At 36.3% G+C, this 18,804-nt stretch overlaps 1 protein-coding gene and 1 long non-coding RNA gene across 2 annotated transcripts in view; one reads left to right on the forward strand and one right to left on the reverse strand.

Moving 5' to 3' along the window:
- Window positions 1-6,604, reverse strand: part of 5-HT2A (5-hydroxytryptamine receptor 2A) — a 391,848-nt gene extending 385,244 nt beyond the window's left edge. The window contains exon 1 of the mRNA XM_074184568.1: window positions 6,128-6,604. The gene's annotated coding sequence lies outside the window, so the exon portion shown is untranslated. The remainder of the gene's footprint in view (window positions 1-6,127) is intronic.
- Window positions 6,605-9,280: 2,676 nt separating this feature from the next.
- On the forward strand, window positions 9,281-9,843 carry LOC111506308 (uncharacterized). The gene is made up of 2 exons (XR_002722244.2): window positions 9,281-9,372; window positions 9,445-9,843. It is a non-coding gene; the product is annotated as an uncharacterized lncRNA (long non-coding RNA).
- Window positions 9,844-18,804: the final 8,961 nt, after the last annotated feature.

The raw sequence follows: 18,804 nt of genomic DNA on the forward strand, positions 1-18,804 counted from the left end.
ATCAGAGGGACTCCAGGAATATTTGAGCGAATAGGTGGTTTAATGCGCCGACGTCTAGACGCATGCGTGATGTCTGAAGGTAGACATATTGATCATTTACTATGATTTCTACATGTTGTGTGTTTTGTTATTAATACATTAGTTTTGTTTATCACCCTTTAATCGTTTAATGCAGGTACTAACTACAAAATAACAATAAATCCAATTCGCATTTATGACGATGTATCTCTGTAGTTGTTCATAAAATAATTTTTTGCTACGAACTGGTTTATTTTGGGCAAAAAACCCAAGAGACATTTTTTGTTTAAAATGAAACAGACTATCGGAAATACATTTTTAAATGGTAAACAAATAATTAGACCAAAAGTTACATTGGAAATGTAGTAGTATTTTTTGGTAGTACAAAGCGTCAAGTTAATTTCAATATTGTAATTGTGCTTGTGAAAAAAATTGTTATACAAATTTTATGTACCCCCTTTAAGGGGTTGTATCTTAACAAGGGATGATCCAATGAAGTTTTTTCATATGAAAGATCCTAACTTTTTTTGGATGAGGAATCAACTCCTTAAATGTTTTACACTTATTCAGTTACACCCTTTATATGTATATCAATTTCTCAATGTTATAATAATGTCTGATATTCCTACGTGTTATCATTACAGGTGAGAATGAAAGATGGGTTGGTTTGGAATAGAATGGTTCTTAGAACTCTTTCCACATTTTTCGATTTTTTAACTGATAAATACATTTAAAAGTTACGGATGGTACTGTTCCGACTCAATCAATTTCAAGCATTTATTATTCATAGTGTAGACTCATCTTCTCTGGTACACGAAACAAAATATTTCAAAGGTGTTCCTTGAAACGAGTTTTTATAGTCAACTCAGTTTGGCCGACAAGAGTTTATGACTTTTTGTATATAGGTATATTCTTGCTTTTGAATATGTACTAGTCAAGTTCCCCTCAAGCAACATCGCGAAAAAATTATCAATGACAAATAACGAGTATTTTTCTCAAACCAGAGTTTTCTATTTCACCTTTCAAGTATCCTGAAGAAAATAAAAAAACAGTTCTTCGGAATCGATATAGAAGGTCTGTTTAAAAAAACATTTGTTTAAAATCTGTTTTTCCGTTAATCAGCTTTCGTCTCATACGAACGATAACTCTAAGAAGTTGAGAAACTTGTGAAGGTCTCTAACCAAATACAACAAATCTCTGGAAAAATCTAAGATTAACTAATGGAGGAAGCAATACAAGAAAGTTGTACGAATCCAAGCTTATGTTGTAGACTCCAGAGATGGTCTTAACGAGAGAATGAAAAAAAGATAGCTTTGAAAACACTTTTGATTCTAGTCCCCTTCCATATTGTTATAATGGAAGAGGCAGCAGGAGTTCAATTCAGAGTAGAAAATTCACTAAACTATAAGAGATCGGGCTGAAATGAAATTTGAGAAAATGTAGAAACTTCATAGTTGAAATCACAAACCCTGAAGTGTGGATGATGAACAGTCGCTTCAGGAACATGTAGTATCCCCTGATATACAGACGAGTCAAAATAGAAACATGAGACGAAAGCCGGAATATACAGTGCCTTCAGAAATTTACATTTGAGCCAGCAGTTCCAGCAGTATTACCAAGCACGGAAATCGTTAGAACATATGAAGACAATTCACAAGCCAACTGGTCAACTTCGCAATACAGTCAGATCGGCCAAGGATGGAAGAAAGCCTCTGTCATCCACCGGCAGTTATGGAATTTCCTGTTCATGTTAATCAGGGTACATAAAAACTACCACACGTCACTTCAATCCTCGGATATAGGAATTGAAAAAGCCGAAGGTAATCCCAATTACAGAACATGTCCTAGCGGAAACATACAATAAAATACTGTCTGCTACGAAACAATACCACAAACGACTTCACTACAACGCACTACCATACACAACTTGGAGGAAGGAATTGGGATCTGTAAGCATACCAATAATCTTCTCGGAAAAGCAGAAGTTAATCGAGTTAGTGGATTGTAGCATCCAGGAATCAAGAATGTCAGAAATGGGCTGAAAAACAACTTTGTTCGACAACCCACCACCTAGCACAAGTGTTAACCACGTAAAACAATCAGAACAAACTAGCACATGTGTGGTTCAATCTGGAATGATCACTCCCATGGACACGTCACCCCCACTATACTACCTTACTAGTATAAATATAAGTGACCAAAGTGCTTTCCAGGCAGTCGTTGTTGAGAGAAAATATTACTTGAGTCCTTGCATTCAACGCATTCTTCACCAAAGATAACTGCGTCAGTAGCAGACAGAACTAGAAACTAGAAGTTTCTTTCAACAACGGCCTACTAGTTTGGAATCTTTCCTTTCTAATCGTTATTTCGGCCGTGAAACCTATGTTCTCAAAATCAATGATATGGTGTCATTTCAGGAAGTACTGTAGCCGGTTTGTTCGACGTGGGTGCTTTGTTAACTCACTCAAATCGACCGCCGTGTTGGTCGGTGGTTCAAGCCCCAGGTTGAACGATCTATTTTCACTTGCTATCGTCCAACCCGTGTTAGGAATCAGACGTTGAAAGGTAAGACCTCGTTAGTCCTTAGCTCGCACAACTTTCGACTTTTGAGAGTTGTCGTTTATAGGGGTGCAATAGTTGGTTGAACAAACATCGATAAGAAACATGAAGAGAAAGGAAAATAAACGCACACGAGAAAATGTTCACACCCAAGAATAGTAAGGTCCAACAATGATTCCGTGATTCACTCCTGATGAGACCTATGGTAGGTCGAAACAGCGCTATCTGATGTTGTATCAGGAATGCCTCGTTTTCGGACTCTGATTTCATTCAGAGAGTGGTCTGCAAGTGAATAAGATTCAAACACATTCAAATATTCGCATAAAGGAGTTGTCTATTTCCTATTCACAGAGATTCTAGGTGACAAATAGATCATTCTACTAGCACCGACACGCGGAGTAGTTAGTCGCCTTCTAAATATTCCTAGTATGAGCTTAAGGAATTTTGTATAATTATTTCCAATATTTCAGGAATGAGAAGACTATTTCTATTTTTGAATATTATGTAAATCAACCTGCCACTGAAGTTTAGAATAGTTTTGCGCTTCAATTAACAGAACAATCATTAATCATATGTTTCGATAACCAGTAACGCCAAACTGTTTTATTTAGCCGATAAAAATTATAAAGCATATGTGTTTCACAAAGTGGATATTTTACCAAATTATTATTTCAACTTATACTCTATTTCTGTCACCTAAAGATAATTCATAAGTACCCTATGCTTTTAAATCATCGGTCGTTATGAAATATTTATGAACTCATTAGTCTCAACTGATTCAATTTCAATATTTATATTATTTATATTATTAAATATCTGTTAGTATATAGAAAAACTAGTTGTTGCCCGCGGCTTCGCCCGCGTAGAATTTGGTTTATCACATTAAGACTTGTGACTGACCAACAAATAGCTACAATATTTTTTTACCAACCCAAAACTTCAGGTTTCCAACTTCAAGACTGACGAAATTCAATACAATCTTCAGACCCGTAGTTTCTCCCTTGAGGGTGGAAATTCCCTTTGTCGATGCTTATTTATGCTATACAAAGAACCTACCTGCATATTTGGAGATTCAAGGATTGGAATGGAATATATTGGTAATCCTACTTCCACTTATATTACAAATGCAAAAAGTTTAATAGGGTGGATGAATGTGCTGTATATATTTACTTTTTTCACGGCTAAATAGCTCAACGCATTCAAATGTAGATTGGTATATAGATAGATCATGACCTGGAATAACTCTTGTTTACTTGTCCACTTGTTCGATTGATGACCTATTCATTTTGTTGAAATTTATATTGAAAATAAAATAAAGAAAATAACTCTACTCTAAATTCTACTCAGTTTATTATTTGTCACGACCGGTTCCCAAGGTAACGCGGGTAAAACAGCGGGGAACAGCCGAAGCTACTGAACCTAGAATATGGAAATATGCAGGTAAGTTCTTTGTATAACGTAATAAGCATCAAATAAGCATCTGCATGTAACTTCAACCGTATGGGCAGCACACGCCAAAATAGCTCTCAGGAAGCAAGATTTTTTCCGACTTTCTAAATATATTATGACCAAAAGTTACACAAAACCTTTGTAAATTGTAGCCTATACGTTATTTTGATCTATAAGTTTTCACGTTTAGGTGTGAAATAGACATGAACATACATACATACATCCATCCTAACAAACTTCCACATTTTTATTAGTATAGTATAGATTCGGTAGGGTTTGAGAATAGGTTTCAATCTTATTTTTTTCTTAGTCCCTAAGTGATAAGGGTGTTCCACCCCAAATATTTTTTATATTTTTTTGACAAAATTCTTTGTTTTTATTTGTTTATGATGTGGTTTCGAAAAATATATATAACCCTCAATTTTCACCCACTTATCAATAACCGCTATTTTGTAACTGCCTTTTAAGTAATCAGTTATTCCGGCGGGACGTCTCTCGATTACACTCCTCATTCAGTAAACTGACTAAGCAGGGATAAGAATGTAGCCGGTCTCTTGTCTCTCTCACACAATAAGCCTTCTTTCACTCCTTACACAGTTATCAGGTACTATTATTGTTTATCCATCGAGCATAGATACATTTTGCGATGCCATCAAAGACCGTATAATTCACAACTGAAGGTTGGATCGGTCCGTAATTTGATTCCACCACGGCTGGTGGAAAATTGAAAAATCAGTGGAAAACGTTGTCGAAGCCAGTATTTTAAATGACAAGTTCCAAGGTGGAAATATATTAAATATATTGTTGAACCAACCATTAGTTTAATATTCGAACAAATCAATGGAAAATGTTCAACAAAAAAAATCCTTTTCAATCTCTTGCCATGTTATTCAGTAGAACATCAATAAGAAAAAGATGTGAAACCCAAATACTCATAAAACGCATATCCTGCTAATTTTCAAGAGAGGGTATTTCAACCTGGAAAAAATTTGTGCAAATAGAGAGGTCTCAAACAGATACAAAGAGACATGCGTGAAACTCTGATATTATCTGGTATTATTTCATGAAAATTAGGTGGGTAATGTGCATGAACTCAGTTCATCACAAACCAAGCAAACAATTATGAAAAATTAAGAATTCAGCCTCAGTCGGAAAATAGAGGGCTTTAACACATTTCTCACATTCTTACAATCTCATTCTGAGATTCGAACAAAATTCGGCTACCTCATTTTACAAAACTTTATCATTTCGATATTCCTTCTCAAATAATATTTCTCGACTATTATCGTCTCCATGATTTATTAAAATCAATGTCGTCAACAAAATTTAGAAAACAAATGGAAAATAACTTACTTGCCAACAAACGTGTTTTTTTACAGAATTAATTTTAGCTCTGATTTTTCTAACCGGGTAGAACAGTGTTGACATTTTTTCACTATATTCATCGAATACGAACTGATATAAGTTCCTAACTGAAATCCAGTATCTATATAAAACAAAGTGGCGAATCCGTGTTTGTTACTTACACATTTATAACTCAAGATTGGTTGAACCGATTTTCATGACTTTAAATTTGTTGGATTCGTCTCCACCTGGAATAGCAGAATAACTATTGAAATTGAAAGGGATATTACGTGAGAAACTAATTTTTGGAAAAAAAGTTTTGGCTCACTACATCTCCATATTTATACAAAAAATGTGGAATATTCCAGGTGGAGGAAGAAATCAATCAATTTCAAAAAATTAACGCTATATGTAGCCCTCTAGAAAACCCTAGAAAGCCCTCTAGAAACATCTACTTTTATGTAAACACTGAATAACACAAGAAAATAATTTCGAAACAAATACTTCCATACGAACACTGAATTATACAAAAAAAAATCTCTCTATCCAGTTTGTATTCCAAACATTCGTTATAGAATATTGAATACAATATAATAAATAAAAATCTGTCTGTCTTTTTAACATCTGCTTTTCCGTTAATCAGCTGTCGCCCCAAACGAACGACAACTCTCAAAAGTTGAAAAACTTGTGCGAGCTAAGGACTAACGAGGTCTTACCTTTTAACGTGTTATTCCTAACACGGTACAATTTCACTTACATGGCACACTGTCATCCTCACAGGTAGACATCCGATGTTTCAGCATAAGACACTTGCTATTTCGCCTTTTCAGGATTCGTCTACGGCTCATCCTAGAATGTTGTGTACTCGTTCAAAAAACGGTATTTTCCGGACTCGGTACGTAAATTACAATTTTTGTTTCAAATCAAAAAGTACTGCATATTTTTCCAATATTTTATCTTGCAAACTACGACATTTTCACAAAGTTAGTTGATCTCACCATCGCGACACATATTTTCTGTTCGACCTTGACGGATAATATGAAGATAATATTAAGAAATCTTGTCAATAAAATATATTACTATTAATCAAAAGGAAATCTAACTGAACCAAACAAATGGACAGAAATGACTATGTAGGGATACGTATGTAATGAGGTTTTATCTATCCACTTCACTCCAATTTCCAGTAATGTAAAAATGATGTACAAAATGGTATAACGATTTTCTATGTCGTCGACACTTCATTTCATCGTCTGCTAAATATTACTCCAGACTCCTAAAAAACAGGCTATTAATTCATCTTTAAATATGAAAACGAAATAGGTGGAATTAAATTATCATTCAATTTGTTTTGCTATAATGCTGATGTGGTAGTAGCTCAGCGGGATACCAATCTCATCTATCACTACTTCAATATCAAGGTTGGAACATAACTACTTGAGCAATTAATTATATATAATTAGTCAGTCGTAATCGTTCAGGTTGACAAATTTCTTTTCCGAACAGAATATATGTAATATCAAGTGATTACTGAATTGTCGACATATAATTCAAAATATATGAATGAGAAAAAATATGAATAGGGGTTTTCAGCAGATATTGATGATGTGTGCTGCAGTAGCAGACGAAACTTTGGGTACTCCATTCGACCTCGGCCTTCTAGCTTAGATTTTGTTCTCTCTAGTCGTGTTTCCGGCCGTGAAAGCCTATGTTCTTATAATATGAAAAATGTTTCAAATACGGTGTTACTCCACCGAGGGTTGTCCACGAGGGTTGTCATCGTGAGGGAGTGGCTTAGGTTGGGTAAGGTTAGGTCCAAGGTGAGTGGGTCTATTCGACCCTCCACCGTAACCCACAAGAGTTTATTGTAGCTCACACTCGACCAAATAAACCCAGCTTCTTAACGAAGCCGATTAGTTTGTATGGTGAGTGGTCTTTCAGGTCAGATGGTAAGAATACCGCTCTGCCGATCTCTAAAAACCTGAGTTGGTCCCCAGCGGGGCAGGCACAAAGTATATGCTCTGCTGTTTCATCGTTAATGAGGTAGTCGGATAGTCAAGGTGCAATATTCCCACCTTGATACCCGAGACAACCTTCCCATATGAGGGTTTTTGCATGTCAGCTACACCTGAGTATGCCTTAGTTTCAACCGTGCAGGGCTTTTTCGCCTCGGGTTTTGGTGAATCATCACTTGAGCGCAAACGTTTGCTAACCTGCTCATGGGGGGTTTGTTCCTCCACCTGAGACAGATTCTGCGTACGCCGCTCAAATATTTGGTGCAAGGCGGTTTCATAAGGTACCCCGCTCTTGAGGAGACGACTCAGTCGTTTCCTGGCGGCACCACCATACCTTCTTTTCTAGGTTCACTGATTGGATCAGGTGTTGGAGAGTTGAGAAACTCTCGCTCCTGATATCAGGAAGGTCAGTTGGAGTCGTAAGCTCGACATCCATCTCCTCTATAGACTCGCTCCTGATCTAAATTTACAGGGAGGTCAGTTGAAGTCGTAAGCATCCATCTCCTCTGTAGACTCGCTCCTGGTCTAAATTTCATCCTCTCGGCACGGATACACACACCTTAGGATTAAGCCATCGTTGGTATGCCATTCAGTTAGGGAATAACTGAACTACAAGTGATTCTCTCATTCCCGTATTCAGCGGGGCTACGTGGAAGCAGGCATCCGATGGCCGGTTTGCTCAACTCCCACATCCCAAGCATGCACAGTGGTTCAGGCAGTGAAAGATGAACAAGGACAGCCAACCCGCCGAGGAAGTGGCTCACAAAGGGTTGATTTTTCATAGTAATGTGCCCTCCAAAAAAGTAAACTTGATATGTTTCACGATTTCTTTACAGTCACAGAAATTCATGGTGGCACGTATTAATTGAAATTCACTATATGAAAACACCCAAGATGAATTTTCTAACAGATAAACATTTATATTACGTAACTGTTTTCATGAGGTATATTTTCCTATCGAGTAATAGAAGATATTTTATCGATTTCAAATAGTACCGAAACGAGAATTCAGCAGTAAATGAAATAGAATTTCTAATTTGTTGAAACTTTTGACCTTCAGTAGACAACTTCGTCTTCGTTCGATACACGTACATCATCCTCATATTTCACCCAGAGTACACAAAATAAAGCTCATCCTAACTGTTTCCGTAAATAACTAATGTTCGGCCTGTCGAACCGACAATCAATTCCAATAAAATAGTAATTTATCGCCATGTACCCCTTCTCTAATTCAGTCTCAACACTGCAGGTATTCCCTAATTCCCACATCGTTTATACAACTCCCTTGCTATCATCCCCTGGATGATATCAGTTTTACGAGCTGGAAGCACTTCCATCATATAATTTTTGACAGGTATTGATAATGAAGTGGCGGTTTGTCGCTGGCAGCTGAAATGGGGTGACTGGGACTCCCCTTTCCGCCACTCTAATGACATCAATTAACTCTGTTGGCAGAACCGGGTCCATTGCTAATGATTACACCGTCTCGTGCAGGTAACCCGTCATAGACAGGCCACAATGGCAGGAGTTCAAGATTTGGTTACTTCTGAGAAAATGTTCATTCTAACAAAATAAGGCCTTCGGTAATTCATATCAAAAGCTACTATTACAGAAACTCGTGTTTTATGGATGGACACGGATATAAGTTGAATCTAGTTCTATAAATTATTCAACAGGAATAGGTACAGATCAGAAATCCACTTATATTTTATAAAAAATGAATGTCCATATTCTTTAGGAGTCAAATGCACTCCTTAAAATATCTTTATTCAACAAAATGGAAGAGCTTCAATATCAAGTAGTAACAAAATATGTCAACCTCTCACTCCTAAAGCGCCGCCTATGGTAAGAACGCATAAATATTTAACGTTCAATGATTTGTGATCTGTAAATCATATGTTTATCATAACACGAATGAACCTTTTGGTGAGCTTCTCCAGTATTCAGAGTGTTATCAAATAAGACGACTTGCATTCCTTGCTTCCACGTGAGTGATTTCAGATATATTATTTATAGCCTACCGGTAAACTATTTGCTGTAATGCCGAAATGATCTACAGGCGAGAGAAGTCAGTCCTCCAAACAAATGACGACCGAAATTACATTTCTGGAATGGTAGGAAGAAGACGAATGGAACAACTTTTAGTTTATATCATTTCTCCAAACGGAGAAAGCGATTGTTTTATTTCCATCTGTCTATAAAAAAGTTGAAAGATGAAAATTTTTATTCTGGATGGACTTCATGAAGTAAATCAAAATTTCTCGAAATCAGGAAGAAAATTCAGGACATTGAGGATGGAGTTGAAGAATTGAACTAAGTGGAATGAAACTAGTTATAATTGAAAACTTTAAAAATCATCATATTTTTTTATACTTTTCTTGCAATCTGCTTGTGGTTGGCAGTATATTTCTAACAGTTTTGTGTTGTGAATTTGGTAGTTTTAAACGATTTTAGTTAGCTTGCCCTGGTTGTTTTAATGAAAATACAATTAAATAAATTATGAATTGTAAATATAAGATGACGGATTACATATAAGAAACGGCCAATTACATATTGATACGATCAATAATACGATCAATAATAACAGAATTTCAATAATTGGAGTCACGGAAACATGGCTCGCTCCAGAATATCCAGATAAATTTGTTACTATACCTAACTTCAACTTGATACGTATGGACCGTGATGTTAGAGGTGGTGGAGGTGTTTTTTCATCAAATCGCTGTATAAATACAAATTATATTACTTTTCTATTTCGGAAAATGGTCTGGAGTAGCTATGGATTATAGTCAATATAAACAAACAAAAAGTAGCTTGTGGAGTTGTTTATCGCCCACCAGAAACAAATGTAGAGGACTGTATGCAGGAGTTAGCTGATGTACTGGAACGAGAGTATTTGGAAACATCTACTGTGGTGTTATTTGGTGATATTAATATCAATTTCAATCATGAACTTTTTCCTCAAGATGCTGCTAACTTACCATGGGGTGATATTGTGACTATGCAAGACATTAATTTCAAAGAAAATCTTCTCAACGAATGCATCATTATGCTTTTTGACAAGAATGCTCCAATTTGCACGGTAAACAGAAAACAAAGCATTCCCGTATATAACTTATAATATCAAATTGATGATGAAAACCCGTGATAGAGCTCATGCCAAATATCTTAAAGAAAAGACAGCAGGCGCTAGACAGTACTATGTAACTTTACGCAACTACGTCGGTGACGCAGTAAAACGTGAAAAAGCGGCATATACACAATTTGTTTTGAACAAAAATAAAAACAATTCAAAAATGACATGGAGAAATCTTGCAGATTGGGGTGTTACTACAAAATCATCCTCGCAAATCAATAGCCTGCCAATTGAACTACGTAGACCTGAAGAAATCAATGACTATTTTTTAAACGTTGCTGGACATTCAATAGTAAATGATGACACTCTTTTATTCTACAACAATAATAAATTGATCGCTCCTATGAACTTTTCCCTCACCGATATATGTGATGATGATATTTTGACTGCTATATCAAAGAAATAAAATCTAAGGCTTTAGGTATTGACGATATGAATATCAAGATGATTTCTTTAGTGATACCACACTGTATTGATGAAGTCAAACATATTTTCAACGAGTTCTTCAGACAGGGTATTTTTCCAGATGTTTGGAAGGTTTCTAATATAATTCCAATTCCGAAAAAGAATGCACTTACCACGTTCAGTGACCTACACCCTAGCAGCATTCTGCCCTCATTCTCTAAAATATTCGAGAAAAATGTTTTCCGTCAAATAAGAACTTTTCTTGAAGAAAATCGAATACTCCCGTACGAGCAGTCTGGGTTTCGCAAAAAACACGGATCACAGACAGCCCTCTTGAAAGTAATCGACGATCTTGCGGGATTCAGAGATCAATCAAAAGTCACCATTTTAGTACTGCTTGATCAACGTAAAGCTTCCGATTTAGTTAATTTCGATTTACTCATCAGCAAGATCAAGTTCATAGGATTCGATGACATTTCTCTTAAATGGATGACCAGCTATCTCACAGGCCGATCACAGAGGGTCAAACTGGATGATTACTCATGGTCATCCATAAAAGAAACAATCTCAGGTGTACCGCAGGGGAGTATTTTAGGACCCTTGATGTTTTCAGTGTTAATTTTTTATTACCCCACTTTCTTATCACATTATCAAGTACATCTATACGCAGATGATATACAGTTATATTTGTCTTCTCATAACACCGATACTGAATGTTGCGTGGCCAATATAAACACAGATTTGCACAAAACATTCCTATACTCGGGGAATCATGGACTGAAAATCAATCCAAATGAAACTTTGGCCTTATGCATAGGGTCTCAAAGACAAATAGTAGAAACTCAGTGTAACTTTAGACTCACTCTCGATAACGCAGACATTGACTGGGTAGACAGTGCTAAAAATCTTGGCGTAACCATAGATAGTTCTTTGTCTTTCCATGAACATGTGACAAACATTTTCAAAGTATCATTCTTCAAACTCAAATCGCTATATAAATTCAAGTATCAGTTATAAGAAGATATGGAACTCAGGTTAGTTAAAACTCTTATTTACCCCATATCAAGTATTGTTGTTCGGTGTATTACAATTTTTTGCCGCAATATAACAAACAGAAGTTACACCGTATACAAAATGCTTGCATGCGATTCGTATGCTGTACACCATATGCTGAACATGTCACCCCATTTTTGTTAAAAATGAAAGAGCGGAATGTGAGGTACAGAGTCCAATATTTGATAAAAATGTTTTTGTTTGAGTAGCTTCAAATTAAAACACCTAGTTATTTATATAGTTTATTAAGCAGGCATTCTGACATACATATGGTCAATTTGAGAATTAACTCATTCAACATATCTAGGCACCGTACTTCCAAATTTCAAGGATGTTTTCTTCATATAGCCCCCTCTTATCTGAATGAAATTTAACCCCTTTTAAATTATAATGTTCATCAATTTAAGAAAGAAATAAAATCACAGATGCTTACTGCTCAGTGCTAATTTAAAAAATTTAAAATTCAATGTATGGTAGTGCAATGAAATTGTAAAATTGACCAAAATAATGTTAAGAATATTAGGAGTTATTAGCAACTATATAATGTATTATTTTTTCTCTTCTCTATCATTGTTATGATAGTAAAGAAGTATGTTTATAATTATTTTCTTATACTCACTGCATAATTTTTGGGAGGAGTGGAAAATAGCCTTTGGCTAACCCATTTCCTTTTATGTATAAATGTATTTTTATGCATAATAAACGATATCATTATTATTATATTTTTTCACAACTACCTCAATATGGGTATCAAATGACAGGACTTGACTAGAACTATTGTAGTACACTTTGAAAAAACTGCAAATTCAAGATGACCGCAGCTACAAAATGGCGGATAAAAATTAGAAACTAAAATTTTTAAACTAACATAAGTAAAAAAAATATATAATAAACGGTTTTATTGAAAAATAAAAGATAATAATAATGTGGATAACGTACTTAAAAATAATTAGGAAGGTCCTAGGTAGCAGTCATGACACCACTTTCCTCAGTAATCTACGGTATGGATCAGATAAAAAAAAACAGTAAAATTGTTGGGCGTAGCGTAACCTGAGTAAATATGCAATCGTAGATTGCTGAGGAGAGTGGTGTGATGACTACTACCTATCACTTTTCGAATCATTCTTCAGTATATTATCTACATCATTTTTATATAATTTTTTTTCAATAAAACCGATTAACATAAAAACATTTTTTACTTTTTTTCCTAATTCATTACAAACTGGAAAATTGAAATTAGATTTTAGTTTATGTGCTTGAATAACAGTTAAAGTATATCATTGAAACAACCAACTGACAAAAAACCCTTTGATTTTGTAAATGCATAATATAGTGGACATCAACGAATACGTAAAATAGATCTTCGACACTCCTCAAAAACAGCTTCGATTTTCATAATTGTTGAATTTTTTTATATTATTTCAATGATATCTAAATATAATAGATATGTTAGTTGGAAAACGAATGTTCAGGGAGAATCTTCGCAAATCTTCGACATTTCAAATATACAACGATTCAGGGTTCATTGTTCTTTCGATACACCATTATTTTCAAACATTTGAATGTGAAAGTAGCCTTCAAAACTACCCTAAATACAAGTAGGTATGTTGAAAAATAAAAAGTCGAGAATATATGAAATACGTCTAAGAGGTGAAGAGGACCGACACTAAATGGGAAACATCTGTATACCGAAAACCCACTCACACCACACCCACTGAACCAGGAATCCAACCACCATCAATGGACTAACAGAGGAATCATCAAGACTCTACTAGGTTCTGCTTTCGGGCTCTGTAATACAATGGAAGGTCTCGAAAAGGAACTAGACACCATCAAAAATGACCTTCAACGAAATGGTTACTCAAGGAAGAGAAGCCGCCACAACCAGTACCTGTACTTCCCTACATCAAAGGATTTTGGAAAAAATAAGAAGAATTGGGTCCAAGTATAACATCAGAACCTTCTTCAGATCTGGGAACACTATCCGTAGCAGCCTCCGAAAACTAGGCCACCAAACGGGGACTGTGATTGCAAGAATTGCATTTACCGGATACCCTACGAGTGCAGAGAATCATACATCGGTTAAACTAAGAAGCCATTGAAATTTCGCATTGCTGAGCACAAAAAACACACAGCGAGGATAAACCAGCAAATCAGGAGTAGCAGAGAATGTTTGGACTCATCAACATAATGTCAAGTGGTCAGCCACACGGTCAGCTCGCGCTAAAGCGATGAAGCGGAGAGGAGGAAGAGGAGATAGGTGAAAGCACTAGAATGACCTATAAATAGTCAGATATCGGAGGAATGAGTCCAGTTATCATCCGAAGATGATTGTGAATACTAAAAATTGAAACGTTGTGAAGTAACTTAGCTTGGAATCTTTTAATTTTTAATTTTCATTTCATGTTAATAATTTTTAATTTTCATCTCGTGTTAATAGTTCAATTAAATCGATTGACTAGTGATATCTAGTTCGTAAGTCATCGGTGAACCATCAAGATGAATAAACCTCTGAAGAAGCCAGCCACTCGTGCTGGCGAAACGTTAAGATACAGTTCCAAACCACAACACCTTCAAACCCGAATGAAGATCGTAACAATGAATAGTTCAATTTTTGATTTTTTGATTGTTGGCTGTATTTTATTTCATTGTAATTTCAGTTTGTTTGCTTGATATAATTGTTATTTTTCAGCCATTTAACAATGAAAGTCTGCAGCAATGAAATGCTAGACCAACTTTATCAAGTTACACTCAGTTTTCAATAAGATGTTATTACTTCTTCTGAGTTTGTTCTCTTGAAAGAAGGAATATGTTTCCCTTCTGAAGTGTGCTAATCTCGACAGTCCTTAATACAATATCATTCAAAAAATCGTTGTTCCTTGAAGTTTGCGAAAATACCACTTCCATTTTTCCTTGTCGCCATTATCTTATCGGCTGATTGCCTCATTGAGAGCCGAGCATCCGACGCAATTATTTTCGAAAAGTCGAGTGGGGGTGTATTCGAATTTCGAGACGTTCCATCAACTGTTAATAAGAAAAGAACTGATGACACGCACTTTTGGAAACGGGCCACTTCACCGTATTCCTTTCCGGTGTTTCTCTCTTGAAACTTAATGAACTATAAGAGAGGTTGCACGTTCTTTGTATTTTGGCGAAAAGAAAAAGGGATATTAGGGTTCAAAGTGGGGGTTGCGCCAGGTTTTCTTGGCATGTTTGTCCGTTTGGTTATCGATATTCATGATTGCATCGAAAAGTTCATTCTGTGGTTTATAGAAATCGTGTTTTCATTACATTTATTATACGCCAGAAGTTTCAATTCTTTCTGTGGAGTGAAATATCGATCTTGAAATCGATGATTCGATATTTCCATATTTTTTACAGCCCAACTCCAATGACTCAGGTTTCTAATGATAATTCAACTGATAATTCAATTATATGTGAAAAATTGTATTGTCATTCTCATACGATGAAACTTATTGATATATGATGCGAGTCTCTTGTGTATTCTCAATTTGAATGGGCGACTACTTTTTATAGCACTCATTGCACCAATTGGTATGAAACTAAAATACTATTGTTAAGCATTCCCCAAAATAGAAAATAACCCCGGCCGACACTGGTCATCAATCGATTGTGACTTAGCCAAGATCGCGCTCAACTCGACTTGCGCTTCACGATTGTTCTAGATGTCGCGTCGCTTCGAGAGAATTCTAGCGACTCTTCTATCGGCTTCGAGAAACTTCCGTTACCATATGTTAACACTATCAACACGCAGATCAAGAAGATCACTTGAAAGTGCGGTACTTAGTGTTCTAATAAAACGATATAAAGAGTATCAGTCCATTCATTTTTTTCAGAAAGTGTTTCACTTATTAATTTATGTCCCATATATTACGATTGATTTCAGATCAGCCAGGTTAGTAAGTTATCAATTTAACCGCTTCACGTTCATTTCCGAAAATTACTAATGATGCATTTCAAGGCCCTCACTTCCTCATTTCAAATTAATCGCTTCGTAGGTTATCATCTATCTATCTATCAAAACTAACATCAATGTGAAAGTTTGTGAGGATGGATAAATGTATGTATATATGTTTGTGGCTCTTTCACGCCTGAACGACTGAACGGATTTAAATGAAACTCCACATAAATACAGCTTAATTATACATCAGAATAACATGAAGGCTACAATTAACAAATATTTTGTGTGATTTTGGTCATAATATAACGATAAATATCAAGTAGGTAAGTCGGAAAAATTTTTGCTTCCTAAGAGCTACCTTGGCTTGCGCTGCCTATACCGTTGAAGTTTATATACAGATAATGTACCGTAAGATTGTTTATCTCAAATTATTCTAAATAAAAGTTCGCCATAGCATATATCTACCTCTTAAGTGGTAGCCACTATATGCAAAATACTGAGCCATAAATACAATTGGATTGGATAAGTACTTCTTTTATAATGCACATTTTATAATATCTGTCAAATTCTTATAAAAATTGATGCAATTGTCGTTTTATATATTCAATTTGAATAAACTCTGTCTCTTACACTGAGTAATTTGGACGAATCGTTCAAAAGTTATCACGATAAAATTAACTTGACGTAACGTAGAAAACAATTACGCGTCGCGTCTGCTGTATGACGCCGGTGACGATGCGCGGGGGTAGACAGGCGGTCTATGCAATGAAGCGTCAACCAATAGATTGCGCAAGTTAAACTCTGTCCTGAGGCTACGACATATTTGGATGACGCGCCGTCATTTCTAAACAATAACCACTCCCCACACCGTGAGGTGAGTTATCATTGGGTCCAATGATAGTGTGTCCTAAGTAGGCATAATGAACCAAGAATGACAACCTTCTACGTTTTTCCGGTCTAGGCAATGAAGCGTCAACCAATAAGTTGCGTAAGTTAAACCCTGTTCTGAGGCTCCGACACATTTGGATGACGCGCCGTCATTTCTAAACAACCACTCCCCACACCGTGAGCTGAGTTATCATTGGGTCCAAGGATTGTGTGTCCTAAGTAGGTACAATGAACCAAGAATGACAACCTTCTACGTTTTTCCGGTCTATGCAATGAAGCGTTAACCAATAGGTTGCGTAAGTTGAACCCTGTTCTGAGGCTCCGACACATTTGGATGAGTGCGCCGTCATTTCCAAACAATAACCACTACCCACACAGTGAGGTGAGTTATCATTGGGTCCAAGGATAGTGTGCCCTAAGTAGGCACAATAAACCAAGAATGACAACCTTCTGTGTTTTTCAGGTCTATGCAATGAAGCGTCAACCAATAGGCTCTGTTCTGAGGCTCCGACACATTCTGATGACGCGCCGTCACTTCCAAACAATAACCACTCCCCAAACCGTGAGGTGAGTTGTCGTCGGGTCCAAGGATAGTATGCCCTAAGTAGGCACAATGAACCAAGAATGACAACCTTCTGCGTTTTTCCGGTCTACGCAATGAAGCGTCAACCAATAGGTGGCGTAAGTTAAACCCTGTTCCGAGGCTCCGACACATTTGGATGACGCGACGTCATTTCCAAACAATAACCACTCCCCAAACCGTGAGGTGAGTTATCATCGGGTCCAAGGATAGTGTGCTCTAAGTAGGCACAATGAACCAAGAATGACAACCTTATGCGTTTTTCCGGTCTATGCAATGAAGCGTCAACCAATAGGTTGCGTAAATTAAACCCTGTTCTGAGAGTCCGACACATTTGGATGACGCGCCGTCATTTCCAAATAATAACCACTCCCCCACACAGTGAGGTGAGTTATCATTGGGTCCAAGGATAGTGTGCCCTAAGTAGGCACAATAAACCAAAAATGACAATTTTCTGCGTGTTTTCGGTTGAGATTTTTGCCTCTGATATGACATTGGGATTCATGAGTAAAGAGGGAATCATTCCACCAAGGACTCCAAAAATTAGAACAACCATTTATATATGAATTTGAATTGACGAAAAGCGCCTATAAAAGTGTTTCAGTTCTGGTGGTGAAGACGCCCACTCGTTTGGTGGTACACACGTCGAAAGGAGTTTTGTAGTTCTGATGGTTTGGATTGCCGCATATTTTGAAGTTACCTTCACATTTTTGAAGTATTGAGTTTTCCCAGAAAATGTTTTCGTCTCTCGGTCAACAATCAGACTGACCTATTAACACTTCAGCTATATACTTCATCGTTGGAGAAACTTCATCTCTGATTTTTTTGTCATTTTATTAAACTGTTATTTCAATTTTTCAGAATTGCTTCTCACAATATTCAATCGAAATTTTCCATTTCGAGTTTGTTCGCATGTATGGTAAATTGCTTTCCTGCAGTTAAATTGTTTGGAAAATGTGTTTCAAAATATACACCCTCCCAAATTTATCACACACAAAACATTCGCTAATTTTCTTCCTGTTTCTCTACCGCCGTTCCCTTTACACACATTTTCAATCGATAATAAAATCCGTGTTCTGATCTGTTGGTTCGCAGCGACAATTCTGGGAAAAGTTTCTTTCTTGTGTAAATATTGGAAGATGTTATTGGTCTGATCTTTTCTATACAAAGACGTACCCAAGACAAAACTCCAAAGGGTGACTATTCAATATACGAAGATACATTGAATAATTCTTTTTCTCACGTTTATCACAACGAAGCAATCGCAACTTTACTCACTTTTCCATTGAAAGAAAATGTAAATTTCAGATTATCTTTCAGTTGAAGAAAGACATGATGACATGACGGAGCCAGTTCTGGTGATTAAGTATGTTGTAATGGGTACTCTCAATTGTGAATTATTTCCATGCTATCTGTGCAGATAGCATGTCCTGAA

The sequence above is a fragment of the Leptinotarsa decemlineata genome, unplaced genomic scaffold (genome assembly GCF_025532065.1).
Source record: "Leptinotarsa decemlineata unplaced genomic scaffold, Ldec_3_MD MMD2_tig00026354_RagTag_RagTag, whole genome shotgun sequence".
NCBI lineage: Eukaryota > Metazoa > Arthropoda > Insecta > Coleoptera > Chrysomelidae > Leptinotarsa > Leptinotarsa decemlineata.